We start from the raw sequence: 27,687 nt of genomic DNA, 5'->3' as shown, positions 1-27,687 counted from the left end.
TGCCTACGTAAAAAAGTTCAACTAAAAGCAAAACCAAACCACAAACCACACCAAAACAGCAGCTGTGTTTATAGTTTTCTTTGTTGATTTGGCACTAACAGATCTATGTTATGGAATCACGGGGGCAACTATTTTATACAATAAATAACAACCCTCAGAGTCACATATGTCTCCTAAGAACTAGCAAAAGAGAAGTCTAGTAAAACAGAAGATCACTGATGCTAATCCTTATTCTACTATAGTATATTTATGAGCAATTAACAACTATTAAATACTCAAGATGCGCCCTTCTCATTAAGGGAATAAGTGTGATCATAACTATAAAAATATTTGAAGATCCTGGAAGGCAGTCACTGGTTGACATTATGGTAGTACTACACAGAAGAGAGAGGAAGCTAACTTTCTTATTTGTCTTCTTATGCTAGGCCTCATTCTGTTCAAACCATTACCTCAGAGCTCACATGAACAGAAGTGTAGAAGAGGCAAATGGAGCTAACACTTACTGTTTAGTACGTATCACGCACCTTAGTCAAGTAATAATCATTTGGGGTAGTATTACCATTCTACATATAAGAAAACCAAAGGTCAGAGAAGTAAAGTTATTTACCACCAGTAAATGTTAGATACGGATTTTGAATTCAGGTCTAGATGCTTTTAAAGTGCACATTATAGCCATGCTACTATTTGGGCTTCAGGTATGGCGGGAATATTCACTGGTGGTGAACAAAAGAATGAGCTCTGAAGATACACTGGATTGAAATTCTGTCTTCCTCAGTTAATAGTTGTATGGTCTTGAGCAGTTTAATTCACCTTATCAAACCTTGTATCTCACCCAGCTGCCCTGTCCCAAATTGTTAAGTTGGGATAATGGCATATACTTCATCAGACCTGCTGTATTAGATGAAGTAATAAAAGAAAAACTTGTAAACAAAGAGACTGGCACACAGTAAGCACTCAATAAATGTTACATACTATTAACAAACCTAGTAAGTATACCCACATTATCTTTTCAAGCTATTAAGAATTATTCAGGACTGGCATTAGTTAGGGATGGGGAAAAAAGAGTTTGAGTTCTTTACAGAGGGAGGCAAGTAAGTAAGAAGCTTCATAAAGTAGTGCCAGCGTCAAGTGCTGAAATGTGAAGGTAGTACTGGTACTGCAAGGCTCACAGATGAGTTTGGAATAGTATGAGTGGCTCAGATGCTGGTACTTCTAGTTTCCCAGACTCATAATATCCCTATTTAACTGGTACAGTTATCTATAGCTTGAGAGAGAGGAACCCTTAGTAACCCCCTTATTGGGAGAAATACCTGCTTTTGCCAGGTTCTAGGTTAAATAAATAGTATGATAACGATGGTAAATAGACACTTTCTCTTTGGTTGTTGAGTTTATTGGGGAAAGACAAGATGCAAGAAAAACTTTAACAATGGAAAACTGTTCTAACACAATATGAACCTTGGAAAAGTCACAGGAAATCTCCCAACTGCCTGAGGCGGCTAGGGAAGGCATGAGAGAGGTAAAGTTTAAACAGAGTATTACAGATAAGCAGGGGTTTTGCAGAGAAGGGATGGCTTGGACATGGGAGAGCTAAATGGGAGGCTGTTTTAGATTGCCACAAGATTATGTGTGCAAAGTCACAGACCATGAAAGAATGAGGCCCATTACCAACAATATAAGTTGTTTTTTATTACCTGAGTATGCAGTGCATGGCAATACGTAGGGTGTCAGAAAGGTGGGCAGACATGTTAAGGAATTCGAATTTTATGTAGTACACTCTTAAGTAAAAGGGAGTCTCTGGAGCATTTTGAACAAAAGAATGACATGACATTTTTTTCATGATTTTTAGATTCAGATTTCTTTAAAAATTTGCTTTTCAAATATAGGATATAATCAAGGAAACATTAAATCAAGGTGTAGAAACTTAATTTTCCCAAATTTGGAAAATAATCCCTAATGTTGAGAAATCAGAATACATAATATTTTAAATAAAAGGGACTTTACACTATGGAAAAAATTAGATGTTGATAAAGAAGGTAGAATTATCCAAACTTAAATGCATCTATTTACAAAGAAAAAGAACTTATTTGAAAAGCAGTAGAGGGGAATAAATCAATATAAAATTAATATTTTCAATATGAATCTATGCAGTTTGGAGATGTGAAGTGACAAAAATATATTTGCTAAAAATAAAACACTTTAAGAGTCAAGGAACTACTCTATTTGGTTTTTGAGTTCATAACACAAGGACTAAATAGTCGCATAATGACAAATCATAACTATTCAGAATGCTTAGGAAATAAATTGGTTTTGCTTTCTAATCTTACCTAATTTTTAATATACCTAATAATGTTATTTCAACTGAAGCAGTCCTGTTTTCTTAAAAGAGTATATATATATATATATATATATTTCACAATGTATCCTTCTTGATAAATTGCAGCCCTCATTATAAAACCAATCACTGGTTTTGTAAAACACATTATAGCAAAGCTTTTCAGTATCACTGAGGAGTCTGAGAGTATTTTTGGCCCTAAAACCAAAGACAGTGGTTTTGGAGACAGTGCTTTTAAAAATGCTCCCCATCCCCTTGTTTTCTAGCAGTCAGTGGTCACTTATTCTCTGTGGCCAGACTGCCTGGTGAGAGTAGTCTCCTATTCTCCTGTTACTCATTTCTAGTCAGCATCAACACTTGACCATCATTTTCTAACAGTTGATAAACTAAAGGCCAACAGATCAAATGATGGTATGAGAACCTTTGCTTTATGAGGTTAGAAGCACAAAATATGAAACAGATTCTTTGCTGATCACAGATTTTTCTGTTTATTTCCTTGTTCTAGTATTAAAATTACTGTTAAAAATTTCTGTGTTTGGGTAGGAGGCACTGAAAATCTTGGTTCTCAGAAAGCCTGAACCTGCATTTATGTCTTTGTAAGGGTTGGCTCTGCATTAGTAGTCCACAAGTGGTAGACGGCATTGCTCAGGAGTAAACACCTTTAAGGACAAAATATGCAGCAGAAATGAACAGAAAATAGTCTCAGACTTGCCACTGTCACTTGACTTGTATAGAGAAAGGTTTCTTAATTCGTTGGGTAACTCATTGGGCAATTCAGTATTTTGAACATTTGATTGTGCACTCTTTCAGCCCAAGAACACCATGATATCTTGACAATTTGTTTTTTAACTCCTGAATTGCAAGCCTTTCTTCACCTATATTAGAATGATATTTCCAGATTTCATCATTTAAGGCAAGGGTTGTCAAACTGTGGCCCACAGGCCAAGTCCAGCTCACCACCTGCTTTTATAAATAAAGTTTAATGGGAACACAGCCAATAAATTGTGTTTACATATTGTCAGTGATGTTTTTACAACAGTAGAGTTGAGCAGATACTATAGAGACCATGTGGCCTGCAAAACCTAAAATATTTACTATCTGGCCTCTTACAGAAAAAGATTGCTGACCCTGAAGTTTGGCCCTAAAGGGCATAAGAATTACTTGATATAAAGTGGAGAATTTTCTAAATGCACACTGGCTAATAAGTCACCCCCAATCCTGCCTTTGCAACCACAATCCTACAATTTCAATCTAAGTCCTCTGGAAACAAAAACAGAGGCATTAATTTGAAGCCGGTGAAGTTAAAATCTTGAAATAGTAAAGTATCTCATGTAAGTCACTTAATTAGGTATTTTCAGTGTTGGGAGCTCAGTACCTGATACAGAAGTTTTTGTGAAGCACTTCTAAAGTTATCCCTAAAGGTTGCTATTCCTAACCTACTTCATTCCAACAGTTCTGCCATCTGTTTTTTTCACATATTGATAGCAATCACAATTTTCCAGAGGCCTTTTTACCCCCAATTCCTTTAACCATGATTCAGGTGAGATAGTTTATTGTCATCTTCTTTGCCATTACTGGATGTGTTCTTTTGCTAATATTCATTTCAAAATGCAGCAACCAAAATCTAGTACAATACTCTGGAGTCAGTATCACCAAGGCAGAGTACAGAAAACTATTACTTCAGTGTGGATTATAAGTCTCTATAAATACAGCCTAAGACAGCAGAGACATTTTATGACTTGCTATTTTGAAGTATACACTTGCAAATTTAGGGAATATCTATACTGAGTCCCTTGTAGCTTAATCACTTCAAACGGCCACGATTTGCTAAAATAAGCACCTTGTATTTTCTAGATATCTATGTTCACAAATATGGAAGCTGTAATAAATGTCTGTTGAATGACCAAAGGTTTTATAAACACTTATTTTTTATTTAACTGATACATTTAATAAATATTATCTAATGATACATTTACAAATGTGTATATTTAGATATATATTGACAAGATATTTTCCACCCTTATTCTCAGACAGGTCAACAGGAAAACATTAGTTTTGTGGCTAACTCAGCTGCCAAAGTCGCATTTCAATTGTATCTATTTGCTCATTACCTAGAAAATAAGCTTTTCTGTTTTTTTTTATTACAAATTAATCTTTAGTCTGATTTAGAACATTAGAACAAAAACTTGCCTCTACACTTGCTACAGAAATAACATGATTAAATCTCAGTTAATAATTCTATGGTCTGATTACTCTTTAATATTTATTTCCAGAGTTAATTACTCCCTTTCTTGATGTTACCCAGCCTCTTATATGTATTTCTAAAATTGTACCTTAATACACTCTTACCAAAATTATCTACATCCATGTTTGACTTCCTGCTAGGCTGTGAACTTTTCCAGGATAGGGTCTTTATTTGGGTCACTACAGTCCTAGAAGATAAATGAGTAGGTAGGAAAACTAATCTGTTGAAATTATCCCAGGGAAAATGATACAAGGGCCTAAACAAAGAGAGGTAGCAAGAGTAATAAGCAAGAAGGAGATGAATGAAGATATGCTACAAAGGAAAATCAAAAGCATTGAGACTAACTGTATTTGAGGGATAAGAAGCATAATTTCAAATGAATTTCACTGCAGTGGTTATACACGGGAAGCAAGTGTCTTTCAGTACAATTTTTCTGATCCCCAGTTAAGACCTCTAAAATTCTCTTCCTCTAGGAGTCAATGAGCTGTTGTTGGAGTGAGTCCAAAGGGACAGCTGTAAAATACACTAGCTCTGGAAGGATGCGTGTTATTCATTTCTTTCAGTGCTGTCCTTCACTGACCTTTAGAAGCAAACCATCAGAAAACAGATTTAACTCACTCTTTTAGTGATTCAGACAGACCTTAACAACTTCAGGTTGGAAAATCAAGTTCTTACCACTAGGATATAGAAAATTCAAATTCCTTTAGTAGGGGATGAAATTAATTTTCACTATTAAATTCATAGTGCTATAAAAAAGGTGTTATGAAAATACATTTCAGAGACAATGCATTATTTAAGATAAAGGTTCCCTAACATGAGGTCCATAGATGGGCTTAGGAAGGGTCTCACTAACGGATTTTTAAAAACAGTGACAAACAATTATGGTCTACACCATGTAGACTTTTGATTATCAACAAATGTAAACAAGGAGTATTTAGGTGGGTTAAAAGAACCCAGTATAAGTAGCGGAATCAAATGTGGTAAGCAAACGTAAGACCAATTAATAAAGTGAAATATAGATCTCAGATTATTAAATAAATTACAAATTTAATTTCCATAGTTTATATAGATAAAGAAAACATACCAAATATAAAAATATAGTTACTAATTCCCCCAATTTGAACTTTAAAAATTCAAATTTTAGTGCATGACAGGATAAATTAAAATTTCTTAAAAATCTCAGCTTAAAAGAGGACCAAATATTAATAGGCAGAGGTGAAGATTAGAATGATAGGATTATGAGGAAAGGCAAATATAGTTCAACAATGTAGAAAATACAGTAAGAGATATTTCATAATATCACATAATTTAATAGGACAAATGATTCCATAGTTACTTCGTTTCCAGGAAGTATTTTTCTCCTCTTTGTGAGGAGTCAAGGCAGATTATCATAGCTTCACATAAAACAAGCAGCAGGCAGTCAGAAGTAAACTGTAAATCAGGTAACTCTAGAAATCCCATTTACTTTTTCAGACCAAGATGGCAGTATTTGGTAAATTATGACTTTAAAACATAGAATTAAAAGAATGGTTAATACCTCAAATAAAAATATACATTAATACTTTGCCTTGTTTTTCTAGTTGTAGAAAAGAGTAGTAAATTCTAATTCTTTGATTCCTCTTTATTAACCAGGCCACCTTGTGACTAACAGCATGCATTGGTAAGACAAGTGGACAGCATCAAGGGTGCCTCTTTTTGTCCAAAGAGTAAAGCCAATCATTCCGTAAAGAGGATCTACCCAGTGACTTAAGCTTTAACATCTTAACACGTGCAGCAGATGAATACAAGGGACCTTAAAATGTTATAGAAACCTCCACAGTTTTTAGTTCCATACTAAATAATTCAGTATTTAGCAGCAAAGAGAACAACATATATGAAAACAGTCTTGTTCTAACAGCAGAGTACAAATGGTCTAACCAGAGTGTTTTCTTTGGTTCAGATCACTGCTCCATCATCCTCAGCTCTACTGATCCTATGGAGAATTCTGCAATTTTTAAGACTTCTTCAGGAGAGGAAATTTCAGGCAGTTCCCATATTTGCATAAGTTGAATAAAAAGTTATTACCTCACAGTGATGTTGTAAGAATTAAATAAGATAATACATGTAAAAAAAATCCTTAGCACAGTGCTTAGAGGGTAAAAATTCAATGAAGGTTCCCTCTCTCTTACCTACTGGATCAATGCTATCTAGATTTATGTGTCCAGAAAGGGACAGAACTTTATTGTTTCGGGCCTACTGTAAGGAGATGACAGATACTTTTAAAAGATATTTTAAAAAATTATTTCAAAAAATTCTGATGCAATAAAAATATTTTTTATTGTTGTGTTTCATATCTGTACAGATGTCTGTCTTCATCTTTATATTTGTCTCTGTTATTCTTACTAAAACAAAAAATTCCTAAAGGATGAGGCCTATATCTTTAATTCAGTCTGTACACTCTCAGCAGAGCATAAAATCAAATGGTCTTCTGATATATTTCAACAATGATAAAACACAATAGAAAATAATCAAATACAAGTCAACAAAACACTTAAGAAAAAAGCAGATGGAAATACATACAAAAATTCCTGTTTTAGAATAATGCTATACATAATTTATAAAATCTACTTTTAAGTTTATACATGAGATTATATTGGTTTTCTTTTAAAGAAAAAGGGGGATACTGCCATGAGTAATAGCAGTAGAAACGCAAAGTCATGGTAAAAAATATTTTTGGCTCTTTGGACTGAAAAAAAAAAAATGACCAATGAGGAAAAGCAAGAAGTAAAGGGGAATGAAACAGACCACACTACTGATTTTCTCTTCTTGTTAAAATAAATGCCTTTTAATCATATTTGGATTGATCAGAAATAAGCAGGAGTGATCTTTCTGGGCCAAAATCCAACAGCAAAGCTCATGTCCCTCTAGTAAGATACTGTTTATTAGTTCACTGAAGCAATACTTAAAGGAAATTTGGTATAATGTAGAGGGTAATTTTTTTTTAATAAGAAAAAAGATACTCCTAGTAAAACGGTTACAAAGTAGTATCTTTTATACAAAGAGAGAAACAACCCTAAGGTATTTAAATTTGGCAGCTGCATCTACATTTAAGGGCCAAGAGTATACTTCACAACAGTGAAAACAGAAGCCTAATTATGCACCCAATTGCCTCCATGAAAATTTAACCAATATGAGATCAGTGAAGAGATCAGCCCAGCAAGGAAGCATGGCCTACTATAAGGAAATGCAAAATATGGAGGGGTTCTTGAAATGTTACTCCAATTTTCTGCTAAGCAAAAATTTTAGCTCCCACAGAATGTTATGAGAATAGGTTCCTAAAGCTTAATCTTTTGCAATAAATGAAAGTTTATAACCAAACTTATTATTAACCAAAAAACAGGGCTCACTGTCCTTTTCAATTCCCCTTTACAAATGAGGCTCATGTCCCATATGTTTCAGGATGAAAATCTATTTAGTACTTGGAATTAGATGGATGATGCCAACCACACTGTTTCTTTCGTGATTGATGTGTTCACTTAACAAAGTATAAAAGGGCTCTACTTTTCAGCTTAAAGTCAGTATTAAAATTAACTCTCCCCTCTTTTTCTTTCAAAAGCCTGGGGGCTTCACAAAAAATAACTTCACTCTTTCTTATCCTACTGAAGCTAACAACTATCCTGGACTTGGCTGATCTGGAAAATAGTCATTTCCTAGTGATCTAAGGAGAAAGAAGGACAAAAGAGTACATCATCCAGGGCCCATCTAGATAAATTCATTAAAGAATTTAAGAATATTTAGATTAAACATCTTAATTAAATCAGAAACATCTAGAAAAAGGTAACACTAGAAACGAGCCTTCTAGCTCACTCAACTTGATTCTTTTAAAGACCCGTAACAAGCTGAAGGCAAGATATTTCCGTAAGTCATTCACAAATGAGAACTTCTTTCTTTGCAGTTTATCAAATGGCTTTTCCCTCTTTCATTTTTGTTTCTTTCTGGAATATGTATAATGCCTTCATAAGCCTTTCCATAGCTTTGAATACCTCAACAGTGTTCTTTCAAGTTTTCCTGCTATTATGCGGAGGGTGGAGGAACTTTTGCTTCACACTGTTCCTCTTTTGTCTTTTCCTCTCTTTATCAAGAATGAATAGCTACCTTATTTCCTTATGCCACAGGATGAAGACATAATTTAGGGACTCCTAGGCAATTAGTATTCCTTCTGGTGGTACCCCTCTAGTGTCTGGATGTATTGAAACTTGTCTGCACCCCACTGATTAACCTTATGGTCTTTCCTGACAATGATGAAAAGATGAGTCTTGCATAACAAACCTTATGCTCCCATTATAAACAAAGTGAACCTTGGGTCAGCTACAGGTTTCTCAGTAGAATGAGTTGCTCTATCTTCCTTGCACAGAACAGGCAGTTAATATCCACAAAGAAAAAAAAAAAAACCTCAAATACCAAAATAGTAAATTTTCACTCTAATTCGGACCAATAAAGTTGGAGCTAGCAACTTTGATTGGGGGTATTAGCAGACTTGAAATATTCCCCTAACTGCATCCAGATATATTTCATAAAAAGTCTCTTTGCTTTGGAGTATTATTTTCATTTTTGACCAACTCAATATTCCAGATTTAATAGATTTGTACTATCTACCAAAGGCCAAATTGATCTGGGAGAGAGAATGAGGGGCCAATTATAAAGCTTCATTATATCTGTGGTCTCCTATACATTTCCCTATTTCCTGAGGACAAGTGTCATAAAGCTGCAACTACCATATCTGTGCCTATGATTACATACTACCATGCACAAATAATGAACAAAGCAGATATTTATATATCATTGCTGTAACTGGTTGTTGCAAGGACAATATTTTCAAAATCGAATAATAAGATCTGGACTGTGCTGCAATGATCATGGTAGTGATTTTGCCAATACTGAGGAATTAAGGAGAAAGTGCAAATGGACTTCATCAATTTGCTTTGCAGCAGGAAAACAGCCTGCTGGTAAGCGAATCAAAGAAAAATGTTAATTTAAAAATATGGAGTATGTCTTGAATGTGTGTATCAACCTTACACAGGGACCATGCTAGTCTTCTGTTGCCATTCTAATTTTAGTAGTATATTCTGTGGAAACAGGTACTATCCAATGAACTTTTACCAAAAATACTAGGAGGACGTTGCCTTTAGTTTCATTCATCCCATAAAATTAAGCATCAGTGTAATACAGTGTCATGAAAACATATTTTAGTTTTACAAAGTACTTATAAATCTGGCTGAAGATGTACTGAGTAAGTCTGGTTATCACATCAATATGTAGATCCCTGAAATTTTTGTTTATTTACTTAACCTTGCTATTATCCTTTTGCCCCAATACCACAATCTCAGACTTTGTCCTTGAACTGATTTCCTTTCTTAGAAGCCATTATTGTAATCTCTTCAAGTATTCTTTCTCTTATACTGTATCTTTTGATATATTACTGACATTTTTACAACAGATACAAAGCATAGCATACATAGGGCATTGAAATTTTATTTCACTACATTTCACTTAAGATGATCACATAATGTCTATTCTTAATCTGCTCATTTCACATGCCAAATTTATTGGCCAAAACAAGTAGTCCCAAGTTTTACTGAACTTAAATAAACCTATAAAGAGCTACTTGCAAATATGTTCCATTTTCTTCAAACTATACTCTAATGAATTTAAGATACTATGTTATTTGTTCAGTGAATACCACCCAACTCTATCTACAGGTAACACTACACTTCAAGAGGGATGCAACGACACTAGATGAAAGACGTGAAATATAGTAGAAACTTGATTTTTAAAATTTGCTTTTTCAATGATAAAGACCAAACAATAACATTATATTCTGATATCTGCTCCATTTTCTGGCAATAACAGAATGCTTTAGTATTACACAAATAATGGTGAAAAATTCCATTGCAAGCAATTATTGATCAACTTTAATAGTGATTTATCACACTTCAGTATTTGCTCTCTGGTAAAAGCAGTACTACTTCAATAAAGAAGCAAAATTTGGAGTAATGCAGGATAGCTGCCTGGCAAGCAAAGGAATACAAATCTCCCAGAAGTGGAATCAGAGAGATGGTAGCTTAATTTCAGCAAAAGCATCGCCTAGCCCAGCTGTGAAAGCAGCAGTCCTACAAATGACAGCAACAATGCAGTCATGTAAGCACAGGTACTTTTTAAAAAAACTCAGTGTTTTTAGCCAACACAATATGGATAAGATACTTCAGAATCCATTTAATGATGGAAGAGAAATATTAGTAGATACGTTTCACTTTGTCCTTTCAAATATTTACTATTCACTTAGACTTGATACAGCACAATGTACCAAGTATGTGGGAAATGACAGTTACCATACCTTAAAAATTAGAGCAATGAGAATGACAAACTGAAACCAGTGTAGCTGTATAAACATCAACATAAGTGATCAGTCTGTAGAATATTTTCATTTTTATTCATTGGTGCAAATATATCATCAGTTGGCCATCGAAGGCAATCAGTTAAACAATAAATTACATTATAATAATTCAGTAAGTTTAGTGCTTCCTTAATATGTAATGACTGACAAAAACTTTTAAACTGGTTATTTAACATAAGTCATTAAATTATTATCCCCCAAACTGCTTCACCCATAATGATTCATTAGTTAATTTTGCTGAAATTAAAATAAATGCACAGAGGGAAATAGAAAAGAAGGTTTGAAAAAGCAACCTTAAAGAGCTAAAATTCTAAACCTTCACTAGGAAGCAGTACCTCAAGAAAGGGAATGATTGCAAAGATTAAAGCGAAGAGATAAGAGAAATTTCTAGGTTGAAGAGACATTGTGGGGGACATTAACACATACTTTTGTGTGTTTTGTGTCCAATAATGGTTATTATAGGAATGGATACACTGATGGACAATCTTGATGCGATGAAAATTCAGCATGAGAGCATCTATTAGATAAGGAGTACATTTAAATCTCTATTTCTTAAATTGCAAGATTAAGGTTAAACTAAAACTGGAACACAGACGTTTAACTTCATGTAGTCAATACTAATAATCTCTGTTATTTAATAGTTGCTTTATGGCCTATGCAATTATAATTTGGTAGTCTCAACCAATTTTGAATGGTATAAGAAAAAAATAGGCAGAAAAAAATTATTTAAAGTATCTCTACTGTCTCTTTTGGAAGTCAGAAATTCATCTTCTGTCACAAAGTCCTCAAAACAATGAAATATCTTTTTCTAAAAAGATTAAAAGTATGGGCTCTATTTTTATAGCATAATAAACAAAATCACAACAATTAGCTTATTCTTTTTTTTTTTTAAATCTACTTTTGAAGGGAGGATATAGCTCAGTGGTAAAGCGCATGCTTAGCATGCACAAGGTCCTGGGTTCAATCCCTAGTACCTCCATTTAAAAAAGAAGCAAAAGGAAGGAAAAGAAAATAAACAAACAAACAAATCTACTTTTATATCTCCAGGAATCAACTAATTAAAACCTGTGCTTGGTTCCTTTGTTAAACTGGCCTTACAATACTAGTGTTCTTACCCATCACTAGTCTACTTATAATAGTATCATTAACACTAAGATCCAAATAACAGTGCCATATATATGACTGCAGTTTAGTTTCCACAAAAGCAAAATTCTGAAAAGAGCATGAGTCATTATCCCTAGGGTAAAAAAAATTATGTTTCTTTGGTCAGAATAGGAAATTTATTACTGAAACCAGTAATTTAGCCTAGAAATTCATTTTCTGAGTAAAAGGAACAGAATGTTTCTTTTCTCTATTAGAACAGTCCAAAACTGGCAGAACTGTCCATCTGTCTGCTTTCACTACTCTCCATATCTGCTTTGTGGTGACAGAAAAACAACCTTTACTTTAGCTATTTTCAGAACTGTTCTTTTGTTAGGATGTCATTTTCCCAGGACAAAATACGGACACATATACACATGTGCACACTCACACATCCTCTCTCTCTCTCTTACTATTTGCGCATGTATTACAAAGTCACTATAATATATATGAGACCATTCTAAAAGTGGACATTTCTACAAGGTTAAACGTCAAGAGGTTCTCAGGTTCATATGCTATATCTCATCGTAAAATACATTCAAAATTAAAGGGTTAAAATTACCAGGGTAAGGGACTATTGATTTTATAAATGATTTAAAGTTCCCCCCAAATTATCCTAATAAAAAGTCAAAATAATCTTTCTGTGATATTTTCCTGGCCTCCTTAAATTGCTTCTTTTGTTGGTCGCTCTTACTCTGCTCATTAGTCAAATGTGGGCATTTTTCACGACATCACCACTCTCAATCTGCAAGGTTAGAACCTCTGGAGTTCTCAACTCCTCTTACATGATGTCACTTCCAGCCACTAAACCTGCCCTCAAATTCATCCCTTTTTTTTTTTTTTCTTTGCCATCTTCTGTATCACTATCAGACCCTAAAAAGTTCTCACATGGAACACTGATCTGTTTCTAGCTCAACAAGCATTCATTAAGCAATTGCTTTCTACAAGATGCTGGAAATTAACATGAAGCGATAAGTGATGAAAAAGAGAGGAAAAACAATCATTCATATATGTTTATAAATGAAGGTCAGAAGGACAGAATGCTCACCTTTGTTATCTTTCTTTTTTGAGGAGAAGCAATTAGGTTGATTTATTTATTAAAAAAATTTTTTTACTACTTTTTAAATGGAGGTACTGGGAATTGAACCCAGGACCTAGTGCATGCTAAGCATGCACTCTACCACTGAGCTATACCTGCCCCTCCGCCCATTACCTTTTAATCTACAGGTAGAATGTAATAATTACAGGAGAAAGTGTGTGTGTGTATATGTGTCCTATTAAGGGAGACAGTGAACGAAAAGGATTTCTGATAGGTACAGAGGGCACAGCCAGTTAAGTGGGCAATATGAACTAAGGCAAAAGCCCTGAAAGCATACACAATATAATTTCTCCTCTCCCCAATTGATTATCCACAGTATCACTAGAACTGACTACCTAAAACACACATCTAATCATATCACTACTCAATTAAAATAATATGATGAATCTCTAGAATCTATAGAATATAGCTCAAACTCAAAGCCTCATGAACCATTACAACAATGCTCTCTGCCTTTACTCTCTTTTCCCTCACACTCTAAGCTCTAATCCTATTGGATCAATCTTTTCTCTTCAGTTTTCTTTGCATTTGTAAATAACGTTCATGATCTTTCTTCTATCTCCATCCCCTATTGCCATTTCAATCAAACTGATTCTTTAAATTCAACCCAAATATCTTCCCTATAGTTCCTCACAGTCTCATTAAACTTGGCTTTCAATGCCAGATGAACTTTAGAATCACCTTGTTAGGTTCAAATACAATGCTCCAAGCAATACTTGGTCATATTTTAATTAAGAACACTTTTATACTAAGACAGAATTAACATTTTTACAAGATAATCTTCTTATTCTAGTATGTATTTTCACTTTTCTAAGTATTGTTCAATGTTCATCAGTAGTTACTTAATTGAACTATAATTAACATACAATAAACTGCACACATCTTACGTATTAAGCTGGATGATTTTTAACTTTTTACATCTGTGTAACCATCACACAAAACAAGATACAGATGACTCCAAAATGTTTCCTCATGCTCTTTTCCAATTAACTTCTCTCTCTGCCCCCAATCATATTTTGATTTCTGTAATTACAGAGTAGTTTTACTGGTTCTCGACTTCATATAAATTGAATCACACAGTGTATATACTCTTTTGTGTTTGGCTTCTTTCAGTTAACACACTGTTTTGGAGATTTATCCATGTTGTTAATATATCACTAATTAGTTCTTTTAAATCACCAAGGAATATTCCAAAATTTATTACAATTTGTTTATCCATTCTCCAGTTGTCGAAGATATAAGCTTTTTAGAGTTTTGACTATAAACATTCTTACATCAGTTTTTACTGTTTTTGTTTTAGTGGACATATACCATTATTTCTCTTGGTAAATACTTAAAGAGTGAAATGCTGGGTTGTATGGTGTATAGACTGACTGCTTATCCTTAAAAAGGCCTGCTTGCAAAGCCGGCCCTTAGTTAGTGTCTGAGAACTTGGATCTCGGATACTGAGGGGATTTCTATCTCCTAACTGATAAGAGTGGTTCAGTGTACCTAAACTGTTCATGAAAAAAATACGGTTTATGTTTAAGACCTGCTTTCCTTCTGGAACATGGGTATGTGCTAGGCAGAGGGAGCAGCCTCTAAAGCAAGACTTGTGCACTGAATCTCTAACAAGCTTTTCTATTGGCTACATTTCACACATTCCTCCTTGCTGGGGGAATTCAGTGTTATCTTGTATGACTCCACTGGGAGAAAACCCTTGGAAGCTTGCACCTTGTCTGCCTTGGATTTCTCCCCATGTACCTTTTCCCTGTGCCGACTGAGCTTTGTATCTTTTGCTGTAATAAATCATAGCCATGAGTATGACGACATGCTGAGTCCTCCTAGCAAACCATCATACCTGGTCTTGGTCAATTCCGGACACACAATGTAAATGTTATGTTTATAAGAAACTGTCTTCCAGTTTTCCAAAGTGGCTGACCATTTTGTACTCCCACCAGAAATAAATGAGAGTTCTAGTTGCTCTACACACTCATAACTATTTAGTGGTATCAGTTTTTAATTTTAGCTATTCTAGTGGGAATGTAGTAGTATCTCTACAAACTAAAACACTCTGGTTTTAATTTGCATTTACTAATGACTCATGATGTCGAGAATCTTTTTATGTGTTATTGGCCATTTGTATATCTTCTGTGAAATGTCTATGTCTTTAACCCATTTTTATATTAGGTAGTTGATTTTTTTTAAATGTTCATTTCAGGTTCTTATATATTCTGGATATAAGGTTTTTGTCACCTGTAAGTACTGAGAATAATTTTTTTTCTATTTTGTGGTATGCCTATTCATCTTCCTGTTGTCTTTGTTTTAGAAAGGAGGAAATAATTAGGTTTACTTATTTATTTCTAGAGGAGGTAGTGGGCGTTGAACCCAGGACCTCGTGCGTGCTAAGCGTGTGCTCTTGAGTATAGCACTTGAACTATACTCTTCCCTCCCACTCAATGTCTTTTGATAAGCAAAAAATGTTAATTTTGATAAAGTCCTATTTATCTAATTTTCTTTCATGATTAGTACTATCTATACCTTGTCCTAGAAATTTTTGCCTTCTCAGTAGAGTTTTAAAAGATCTCTTTATGTAAGTTCTGTTACGGTTTATTAAGCTTATTTCTAGATAAGTGATCTTTTTGTTAATTTTTTGAATGGGTTCTTCTCTTCCATTATATAACTGGTTATCGTTCCTATAAAGGAAAACTATGGTTTATTTATATATTAATGTTACAATACCAAGAAGTCATACAGAAAAATATGGACAAAGATGACTAAAAAGTCAAAGACTTTTTGGGCAAGTAACATAAATCAAATTGTAAGACCACTGGTAAACTGGAAAAATGTATTTGCAACATATATGACAAAGGGCTAATTTTTTTTTTTTTTTGTAATTTACAAATAGCTCAGACAAGTCAATAAGAAAAAGATGAATAAGATAACATTACAAATACATATTCTGCAGAAAAGGAAATTTAAATGAATAAGCTTAAAAAATAATTAAAATGCAAATAAAAACAAGGATATATTTCCATTTTTTACTTATCAGATTGAAAAAAATTTAAGTTTGATGAAGCCCACTACTGCAAAAATAGCACTCACAGATTGTTAGCAGGAATGCAAACTTTCTAAAAGACAAACTGACAATATGATTCAAAATTTTAGACACACAGTCTTAGACTAGGCAATGCCGCTACTAGGAATATGGATACATCTGTAAAAATTCACCAAAAATTAGGTTAAAGTATATTCATTGCAGCATTATTTATGAAAGCAAAAACTAGAAACAACCAAAATATTCATTAAGGGGAATGATTACATAAGTTATAGTAAAGCATTTTATGAAATATCATACAGCTATTAAAATGAATGATGTAGATCTGTATGTGCTGATATGGAAAGATCACCAAGACATAGTAAGGAGGTGGGAGAAGAGCTGCAAAACAGTGTGTTTATAAAAAAGAAAGGGGGATAGATTTCAGATTTCAAAATAGAGTAAAGACCTTTGTACCCTCAATCATTCCTAAGAATAAAAAAAAAACACCTTCTTTGATGAAGCTAGAAAATTATAATCCTAAACTATAATTTATAAAGATAGGGAAGAAAAGAATGATAAGTGAGATAAGAAATATTAAATTTAAGTGCCTACAGACAGGAAGCAAGCCAATTCTTAAAGAACCTCAGAACAGTTCAGGAGCAGGAAATACCTGAAACTACTAGAATTCCAACACTTAGCATAGTCAAAGACTTTCCAATCCTTCGGAAATCAGAAGGCATACTTTCTGGAAAAACTAAATCCAAGAAACTTTGGACTTAAATAGACACAGAAATAGATAACTGTAAAATTATTACTAAAAATCAGGATTATGTAAGATCCCAAGCCCCTTTCTTCAGTAAAGCTCTACAACATAAGCAGTCCTACACAAGAGAAGGTAGACTTTCTCCAGAAGATCCAAAACTGACTTACCTAGAGAAGATCATGACATTTAGGGATTTCCTATAGCACAGTCCACCAACAGACAAGAGTTCTGCCCTCAAACTCAGAGCTTTTAATCAGCTTTTAATGCCTTTTAAATATGAATGACAGCCAAGGATCTTCACACATTTGAGGAAGTCTCCAATATTAAAGACAGAAACCAAAACAAGAGTGCTGAGAAACAGAGAGAATGACGGGACAGAAGAAAAATGTCAAAGAAATTAATTAAAATATTCTCAGATAAGAGAAAATTTGCATCATTGATCAGAAGAGGAACCAATAAGAAAACAATCAGAGAATAAGTGCTGAAAAAAAACTCAGTAAAAGTTTAAAGTCAAGGCAATTTTCTAGAAGGCAAATTAAAAAGAATGAGATGAGTAATAGGGAAGAAAGGTTAAAAAATTAGAAAAAGCAATCCAAGAAGTCTAATATCTGACTTGTACGAATTCCAGAAAGAACAATGAAAATAGAGGAGAGAAAATATCAAAAAAAGTAAACCGAGAAAACTTCCAAGAACTGAACTAATACGAAGACCCACACCAAGGTACAGCGCTATAAATTTCAGAAGACTAGGCACGAAGAGAAGATAATAGTAACTTCTAAAGAGAAAAACAACACCCCTCCCACCAAAAAGGCGAAATAAAAGATCACGAACCAGAATGCCACTGGACCACTCAACAGCAAAACTGGGGGCCAGATGATAATTAAAGCAGCAATACTTAAAAATTTTTTGAGTAAAAATGATTTTCAATCTAGAATTCTACGCTGGGCATTGGTGGTTCAATGGTAGAATTGTCACCTGCCAATCTAGAATTCTACACTCACCTAAAATATCACATAACTGCAGAAGTAGACTATGACATATTCAGAAATGCAAAAATCTCAAGAAATCCACCCTTCAGTTATCCCTTTACAGGAAGCCACAAGAGGGAGTATACCATGAAGGTATGGGGCACGGGAAAGCAAGGCTCCAACACAGGAAGCAGGTGTAGGTAATTTCCAGGATGAAAGAAAAGAGAAGCCTCATGACAAGAGCTGTGAAACAGACCTAGGGAGTAGTCAAGATTAAATTAGAAAAACTGAAGGTTCTAGGAAGGTGTCTTAGGAAAATAACCAAGCTAATTATCTTAGAGGTGAAAATTATTACAAAGATGGATTGAAGCCTCTGAGAAGACAAACTGAAATGCAACTATAACTAAGTAAATTTTTTAAATGAGGCAATTACTTAATTAAAGTAACAACAATAAAAGCTGTACTAGAAAAGACATAATCACATGCACTTTTTGCTTCATTGTTGAACAACATTTATATGACCATAATGAAAATTACTATTTAACCAGTAATAATTAAATATCTGGATGGCAAGATAAGGAGAAGGAAGATGTCAAGAAAGTTAAAATTATACTTTATAAGAGGAAATCAATGGATGTTGAATATTGGTGGACCAAGAGATAGCAGTATACCCCATTATTATAAGGTGGTAAACAGAAGTAGTGAAAATAGTTGACAATTTTTTTTTTTGAAGAATGACATAGGACAAGTTAGGGAAAGAGGTTAGGGAAAGAGGATAAGAGAAAAGAGGGATAATACACTATTTCTATTAACCTTTCAGTAGTAATTTAAATCTATATTTTATTATTTTTTATTTCAGCTTTGAGGTATAACTTAAAATTCAGTTCAATGAATCTAGGTAAACATATACAGTTGTGAAAAATACTACTACAGTCAAGTTTAAAATACTTTAATTACTCATCCCTAAAAGTTTTCTCACTTCACAGTCAATTCCCACTCCTACCCCAGGTCCTAGGTAACTACTAACCTAGTTTTTGTCTCTTTAGCTCAGCTTACTCTATAGAGATTTATATAAATGGAATCAAACAGTATGTAATCTTTTGTGTCGGGCTTCTTTCACTTTGCATGTTGTTTTTAGCATTTATGTTTAGGTCTAGGATCCACTTTGAATGAAATTTGGAGTTTAGTGTAAAGATAGTGTTAAGAATCTTTTCAATCCCTCCATATACATATCCAGTTATTCCAGCACCATTTTTTGAAAAGATTATTCTTTTCCCCTTGAATTACCTTGGTGTCTTTGAAAAAAATCAATTATATTAAGCATGGTTCTATTTCTAGACTCTCAAATTTCTTCCACCCATCTGTATGTTTATCCTTACTCTCATACTGTACTATTTTGACTACTGTAGTTTTACAGGAAGTCTAAAGAGTCAGGTTCTATAAGGCCTCAGATTTTGTACTTAAAAAATTTGGGGGGGAGCTACTTTATGTTTTTGTACTTCCATATAAATTGTAGAACCAGGGTTTCAATTTCTATGAAAAAGACTAACAAGGTTTTGGTACTGCAGTGACTCTACAGATCAATTACATGAGAATTGCCATCCTAACAATATTCAGTATTCCAATTCAAGAACATGGTATGACTCTCAATTAGGGTCTTTAATTTATGTCAGCAAAAATTTATAGTTTTCAGTGCACAGATTTTGCATATCTTTTGTTAAATTTATTTCTAAGTAATTATAAATTTACTTCTAAATAATTATATAATGCTAACATGGTTTGTTTTTTAATCTCACTTGTGGATTGTTCACTGTCAGTATACAGAAATACAATTAGTTCTTGTTTACTACCTTGTAAACTATACGTTTGCTAAATTCATCTATTCTACAGTTTTAAAAATGCAGATTCCTTAGAACTTTCTACATACATATCATCTATGAATAAAAGTTTTACTTTTTTCTTTCTATTCTGTATGTCCTTTCATTTTTTTCCCCTTATCTTACTGCATCAGTTAGGACCTTCAGTTTAATGTTGAGTAAAAGTGGAGTTTAAGTTGAGCAAACATCCTTGCCTTGTTCTTGATCTTAACTGGAAAAGCATACAGTCATTCACCATGAAGTATGATTTTATTCTTGTTTTCATAGATATTCTTTACCAACCTGAGAAAGTTGCCTTCAATTCCTAGTTTGTTAGGAGTTACTATGTGTTTGTGTTGAATTTTATAAAATACCTTTTCTGCATCCATTGAGATGATCATACAGTTTTCTGACTTTGTCTTATTAGCATTGTGTATTACACTGAATTGATTTTTGGAAGTTAAACCAGTCTTCAATTTTGGGGACAAATCCCACGTGGCCATAATGTATTATCCTTTTCATACATTGCTAAATTTAATATGCTATTATTTTGTTAAGGATTTCTGTGTCTATGTTCATGAGGAATATTGGCTACTAGCTTTCTTTTCTTGTAATGTCTTTGGCTTTGGTATCTGGGTAATACTGGCCCCTTAAAATGAGTTGTAATGTTATCCTTACACATATACTTTCTGAAAATTTGGGTAGGACTTGTATTTTTTCTTTATTCAGTGTTTGACAGAATTACCAGCTATGCCATTAGGGCCTGAATTTTTTTGTTGGTGGTGGAAGGTTTTTAATTACTAACTGAATTTCCTTGTTCTACATAGCTCTACTTAGATTTTCTATTTCTTCTTGAGTCAATTTTGGTCATTTGTCTTTTTCAGAGAATCTGTCTATTTTATCCATGTGGTCAAACTGATAAGTGTAAAGTTGTTCATAATATTTTTATTAACTTTTTAAGAATGTATAGTATCTGTAATAGTATCTATTCTTTCTAACATTGTTAATTTACGTCTCTCCTTTTTTCTTGTTAAAAGTTGATCAACCGTTTACTGAACTTTTTAAAGAATGAACTTTTCATTTAATTGATTTCTTTATTTTCTATTTACTTGAGTCCTGCTCTGACCTTTATTATGTCTTTTCTTCTATTTATGTTGGGTTTAATTTACTCTTTCTTTTCTAGCTTCTTAAGGCAGGAGCTTAGATAACTGATTGTAGAGACCTTTCTTTTCTAGTATAAGCATTTAGAACTCTGAATTAATTGTTTAGCATTGCTTTAGCTATATACCAAATATTTTGATATGTTTTATTTTTATTTTCATTCAGTTAAAACTGTTTTCTAATTTCCCCTATGAATTCTTCTTTCACCCATGGGTTACTTAGAAATACATTATTCAGTTTCCACATATTTGGGGATTTGCATTATATCTTTCTATATTGATTTTTAATTTAATTCTTTTAAATTAGTTTAAATCACACTGCATAACTGCAATCTTTTCACATTTATTAACATATTTTATGTTTGTGGATCACAGTATGGCTTATCCTGATGACTGTTTCAAATACAGTGTATGTGTTGTTGGGTGTGGTATTCTGTAGATGTCAATTAGGTCGAATTGGTTGACTGCTTTATTCAAGTCTTCTATATTCTGTTTTTCTGTCTACTTATCCTACCAACTGTTGAGAGAGGGGACTGAAATCTCAAACCAAATGCTGAACTGCCTATTTTTCTACTTTCAGATCTGTCAGTTTTTACTTCTTATATTTTGTGCCTCTGTTATTAAGTGCATGTATATTCAAAAATTTTTCTATTTTCCTTCTGTATTCATTCTTTTATAATTTTGAAATATCCCTGCATCTCTAGTATTATTCTTTGTTTTAAAATACATGGGCTGATATCAATATAGTTACTCCAGCTTTCTTATGCTTGTTTTCTGTGGAAGGGAATCACCCAACCTTCACACTATCATTACTGGAAGATACATTTGTTTTGATCACAAAAATTTAAAAGAGGAATATAATGACAGTTGGAAGATACAAACAAGAAAATGTTGATTATAATTCTATATAAAAAGATTAAAAATCTGGATTTAAAATATTGTACATAAATATATATCCCTATACCCCCTCCCACTTCCTCTGCTAGAATTAACCACATGTTAACATTGGCTACACTTTGGGGAGCAGGATATGAGTGGGCAGTTAGGAAAGGCAGAAATGAATACAAAAAGTAAAATTTTCACATTATAATTAATTTGTCTCCTCTTTTCTTACTATACTCATTTTCTTTCCCTTATTTAACTTAACTAGTATTGTACATCAACATAAAAAAAAGGTGAGAAAATAGTTGATTGTTCCCAACATCATTCATAACATGAATGAAATGTGAATCTTTCATTATTAAGCCTGAGTGAAACTTCTGGCTTGTGATAACTCTTATTTAATATATCAAGGAATAGACTTCTATTATTATTTTCTAAGGTTGTGTGTATTTCTGTGTGTGTGTGTGTATTTAAGAGAGAGAGAGAGAGGGAGGCAGGAAGGGAGGGAGAGAATATGTGCATTTATAAGTGTTACAGATTTCCTAAAATTAAAATGACCCTTGTATTTCTACAACAAATGCCATTTGATTGTGGGGTGTGCGTACATGTGTGCGTGTATGTGTGTGTTTTAACAGACTATTGAATCTGTTAGTTAATAATTTATTTAGGATAAATAATACCTGAAGTGAGACTAGTCTAGTTTTCTTTGTGTGTGTGAGCCTATAAAACAGTGTACCTAATTTTTATAATAGCTTTTAATACACTGAATCTTTGAAAGAAAAGTAATGAGAAGAGACAATCCTTAATAGACATTAAAGCTTCGGTTACAAAAATAGAATATATAGTACTGGCTCATATAGACCCATGGAACAGAACTGACTTCAGAAATGAACTGAAGTCACTGCTGCTATTTTGTATAGGAAAGAACTCAGAGTCTCTAATTAGGGTACTAGGTTGGATTACTTAACAGATGGTCCTGGTGGAAGTGACTAGCTACTTGGAGGGGAGAAAAAAGTTGAATTCTTATTGCTTTAAGATATACAAAGAAAACTTCAAAATATTCTTGAGAAACATAAAAGACTTGAAGGAATAGAAAAATATAACATTCTTGGTAAGGAAGACTCAAAAATTACTCTTTAAATAATCTGTAGATTTAACATGATTGCAATAAAATACCAACAAGATTTGGGTGTATAGAATTAATCATGCTGACTCTAATGTTTAAAAAAAAAAAAAAAAGGCAAGGCAGGAAACCCAGGAAAAATCTGAGGAGGGGAAAAATCAGGGGGAGAGAAGAGTCTAGCCCTAGCAGACATGAAAACATATGCTAAAACTACAATAATTACAATGGTAAGATACAGTTCAAAAAGAGTCAGATCAAAAGAAAAAAATTTTTTAAATAGACAAAGAATGTATTATATGATAAAGGTGTCATTTCAAATCAATAAGGAAAAGACCATTTGGATCAAGTAGCTGGACACTTGCAAAAAAAGTAAGAGTGGCTTCCCTCTTTACACCTTACATTAAAATAAACTCTACTTACAATAACAAACATAATGTAAAAATGAAACCATAAAAGTACTATAAGAAAACATGAGATGATCCTTTTTAATATGTGCAAGGACATTTTTTCCTGAGTAAAATGGAGATGCCATAAAAAGACAAGACTGATAAATGCAACTATATAACAAACAAAAATTCCTGTATGTAGGAGAAAAACACTACAGGCAAAGACAAAAGAAAAACTAGTAAAAACTATCTGCTACTCATATAACTGACAAAGGGAGAAATCCCTGCTGTATAAATAAAAACAATTCAATATAAAATGGACAAAGGATATGAAAGAAACACAGAAAAAGAAACATAGTTAATAAAATTGCTTATCTTTATTCATAATAAAAATGCAAATTAAATGATAAAACATTTTGCCTACTGGAATTTCAAAACTAAAAAAAAAAAAAAAACTGCTGCAAAATAGCACTAAAAGGCATACATTGAAAAAAAAAGGTGGGGGGGGAATATAAAAGAGAGGTCCATAACCAAATACTTATTCTAGAGTAAGAGAAAAATGGAAGAAAGAAAATTAAAGAAATAAAAGAAGAAAGTTTCTGAGCTGGAGAGACTTACATGTTCAGATTAAAAGGGACCACTGAGCAGCTAAATGTAAAAAAAAAAAAAAAAAAACCTATATTAGACAATAAAAGATAAAGATAAGAGCCTAAAGGCTTTAGTGGGGTGGTGGAATAAGTAATAGCAAAGACATGATTATCTGACTGGCAACTTTTCTTATCAATAAAAGTGAAAAACTAGTAATTACAATCTGTTGGAAAATATTTTGACCAGAAATTTTATAGCCAAAAAATAATCATATTGTAAAGAAAATATAAAGGTATTTCCATGGGTTTTACTTTCCATGTACCAATTCTAAGGTACCTGAGCTGTTATTACTTCAGCCAACCAAAGGTGGAGGTCAAGAAAGAAGATATTACATGCTACAAGTGGTGGAACCGACTCAGTGGCCAAATCACACAATAAATCTTATTTATTCTAAGAAAAAGCGATCTTAGGGTAAAGTTTTACATCAACCATAGAGAGTAATAAGCCCAAACTGGAATGAAATCTGTGTGGCCCAAGTAAAAAGTGTTAAGAAAAAAGAATACAACAAGTTCTAAGGAACAAATTAAAAACGTGGGAGTCATGAAGTATTAACGACACGCTGAAGAATGCATATGCTTATCCTTAAAACAGGAAAAAAGGCAACTTGAAATGTTGGGGGGGGAAAAACAACAAAATGTGTAATAAAATTATGCTTAAAATACAAAGCAAAATAGCACAGTATTGAGCAACTTACAGAATGTATAAAAAGAAGAACCATGTCATCTTAATAAGAAGAATTTTTTTGTGTGGTTCATGATGCTGAATATATAAAGAAATCTAATCTTAGCACTCTTTTTGGCTGTGGAGTGAAATGTTTTTACATAATCATATTAATGTAAATACCATTAACTCCAACTATTAAAATCTACCTGTAGTCAAAACATAAGAAGACTTAAGTGTGGTCATAGAACAGAATGTAAAAGTTACCACACTACTTGACAATGTACTAAGTAACTGCATACATAACGTGCTGTGGAAGGGTGGAAGAAGACCTGAAAGGAAAAATAAGGTACTATCATCATTGTCTAACATAGTGGGGGAATCAGGAATATTACTGAAAGTTGATGTAACAGCAAATGGACATGTGAATATATTAAAAGTAGAAAAGTAATAACAAAAGCTAAAGAAAGGGGGAATGAAAGGATAGTGAGATGCTGATTAAACATGGTAACACAATTAAGAAACAGTAGCAGAAATTTTTAAAAATGAAATTCAAATGCCCAAATTTACTTTAATAATCTTCAAGTACAGTGACTATTAACAGAGGCAATTCTCAAATGCTATTATTCACTAATGTATTTCAGTTTAATACTGGAGAGGGTTATTACAGTTATTTGCTTTTAATAAAAATCTTTTGAAACACTAACTGAGGAACTCTATCTGGAAATCTTTATAAGATATAACAGTTTTTCAAGTGTTTAGTGTATTTCAAAGTGTGGTACCTTAATTTCCATTTTCTTGATTTCAGTTCCAGAAATATTGGCAGAAAAAGTAAAAAGCTGACAGCTGGGTATAAGGATATTACAAGATGACTCTAATTATCTAAAACGTTTCTTTTAAAAGAACAGTTGCTACTAAATATTTCATTGCTAACATTTGGTTTAAGCCATGGCTAGATGTATTCTATGGCATACTGGATCTGAACTTTGCAGCTGGTCGTTGATTTCCATCAACACTTCGAGACTACTGTCTATAGTAAAGCTAAACACATCTAAACTTTGGAAACTGAACTTTAAAAATGCAATGCAAACCCAGTTGAATATTTATATATGTATTATATACGTATAGCTTTTTGTCTTAATTGTTGCAGAATAAAATGCTAACTACACATAAATGTCAGCTGAATTTAATATGGACACCCTATTACGTCCTATAATATGGTTTCTGCAAAGGGTACAAATAAGCATCACAAAGCAGAGTACAGGAGGTTGGATGCAAAACTGAGAGACAAATAGCTTAATATTCAGCAATGTGTTCCTACCCTAGAGGAATAGATATTATTTTATTAACTGTGAATATGGTTTTAAAAAATTTATTAAAATACATTCTCCTCCAAACATTATAAAAGATAAATTAATACACAAGCAGGAAAAAAAAGCTTAAAAAGGTGTGTATGTGTGCATAATTTTACTATGATAGTCTATCTACCTTTTCAGTGAAGCCCAAAATCAGAAAAGCAGCCAGGTATCTTGGGGGCAAATCTCACGTCTACGGTACTTACAACCTGGGTAATTGTAAGCAGATACTTAACTTCTTAAGACCTCATTTTCCTCACTGAAAAGTGGGACTAATCACTCCTTCCCTGACTTCTTTACTGAAATGTTATTCATATGACAAACATTTATTAAGCAATTATGTGCCGAGCTTATGTTAGAGGTACAAGATAAATAAAATGGCATTCCTGACCTCAAGAGGCTCACAGTCTATTGAGGAAGACAAATATGTAAATAAGTAAGCATATAGCTTAGTGTGTGTGCTGTAATAGAGGCTACGGAAGTACAGAGGGAGAGATCACCTCTGCCTAGGAGAGCAAGTCCAGGAACACTTTACACAGAGTACGCATAAGCTGAAGAGAGTATGCCAGGTAAACAAGTTACTGGATGGAAGCAGCCACAGCAAAAGGGGCTCAGCATGAGCACAAGCACAGGAGTCCAGTAAGGCCCAGGTGAGTCTGAGGCAGTTCCCAATGGCTAGACTGCAAGGTGTTCAGTGAGGGATAGTGTAGAAAATGTGCACAGAAAAGTAGTACGGTGCCAAATTGTGAGAAGAATTACAGTAAATGAATGAGACTGCACTCTACTTTGAGGTCAGTGTTCCTCAAAATCTTATCTCGGAGTCACATGTAGTAGGCTTAAGAGCAGGAAGCTTGTTAAAATGTATGTTTCCAGGCCCAGAGATCCACCGAATCAGAATTTCTAGGGTTTGGGTAATTCACATTTTAACAAGTTCCCCCTGGTGATTCTAATACACCTAAAGCTTGAGAAGCAGCAATGTAGATCACAAGGAATTACAAAACATTAAGCAGATCAAGTTTGTATTGTAGGGTAATACTTTGGCAGGAGCATGGAAGCAGTGCCAATCTCTTCTTTGCCTTCTTCCACAGAACCTATTTATTACAGGACATACACGAAATTCTGCTGATTATTTACATGTCTGAAAATTCTGGTGGCAGTGTGGAAAGTAAAAGAGAGAGGAGTAGAAAAGTGGAGAGACTGGTTGGGATACAACTGTGATACAAGAAAAGATTAAACTAAGGCAGTGACTGTGAGAAAAGATGGAGATGAAATCAAGAGGCATTTTCCGGAAAAATACCCAAGATTTGGTGATCAGTTGGCTTTGTTTTGATAGGTCAGAGATGATAGAGTCCAAGGTTAACAGAAATTTCTAATTTGGCTAAGTAGTGATGCTATGAACAGAAAATCATATAAAATAGAAATGTAAAAACATTTTCAAAACTGGAAGTCTAAGTGTAAGGTATTATTAACCAGGTTCCTTTCTAGAACACTTCCCACACTCTCCTTAACTTAGATGTCGACTGTATTCATATCTCTTTCAAAGCAAAAGTAACTCATGCTTATTATAGAAATTCATTCACTTAAATACTGACTTAAGTGTCTATTAAGATCCTGGGAC

At 33.4% G+C, this 27,687-nt stretch overlaps 1 protein-coding gene and 1 non-coding gene across 3 annotated transcripts in view; both read right to left on the bottom strand.

Annotated features, from left to right (window-relative positions):
• The window catches only part of PIK3CA (phosphatidylinositol-4,5-bisphosphate 3-kinase catalytic subunit alpha), a 72,126-nt gene that overhangs the window by 28,459 nt on the left and 15,980 nt on the right, over positions 1 to 27,687 (bottom strand). The window lies entirely within an intron of this gene.
• Positions 9,592 to 9,693, bottom strand: LOC116155889 (U6 spliceosomal RNA). Its single transcript, XR_004139792.1, has one exon. It is a non-coding gene; the product is annotated as a U6 spliceosomal RNA (small nuclear RNA).

The sequence above is a fragment of the Camelus dromedarius genome, chromosome 2, assembly GCF_036321535.1.
Source record: "Camelus dromedarius isolate mCamDro1 chromosome 2, mCamDro1.pat, whole genome shotgun sequence".
Taxonomy (NCBI): domain Eukaryota; kingdom Metazoa; phylum Chordata; class Mammalia; order Artiodactyla; family Camelidae; genus Camelus; species Camelus dromedarius.
The sequence above is the reverse complement of the archived record's forward strand: the minus strand, read 5'-3'. Positions and strand labels throughout refer to the sequence as shown.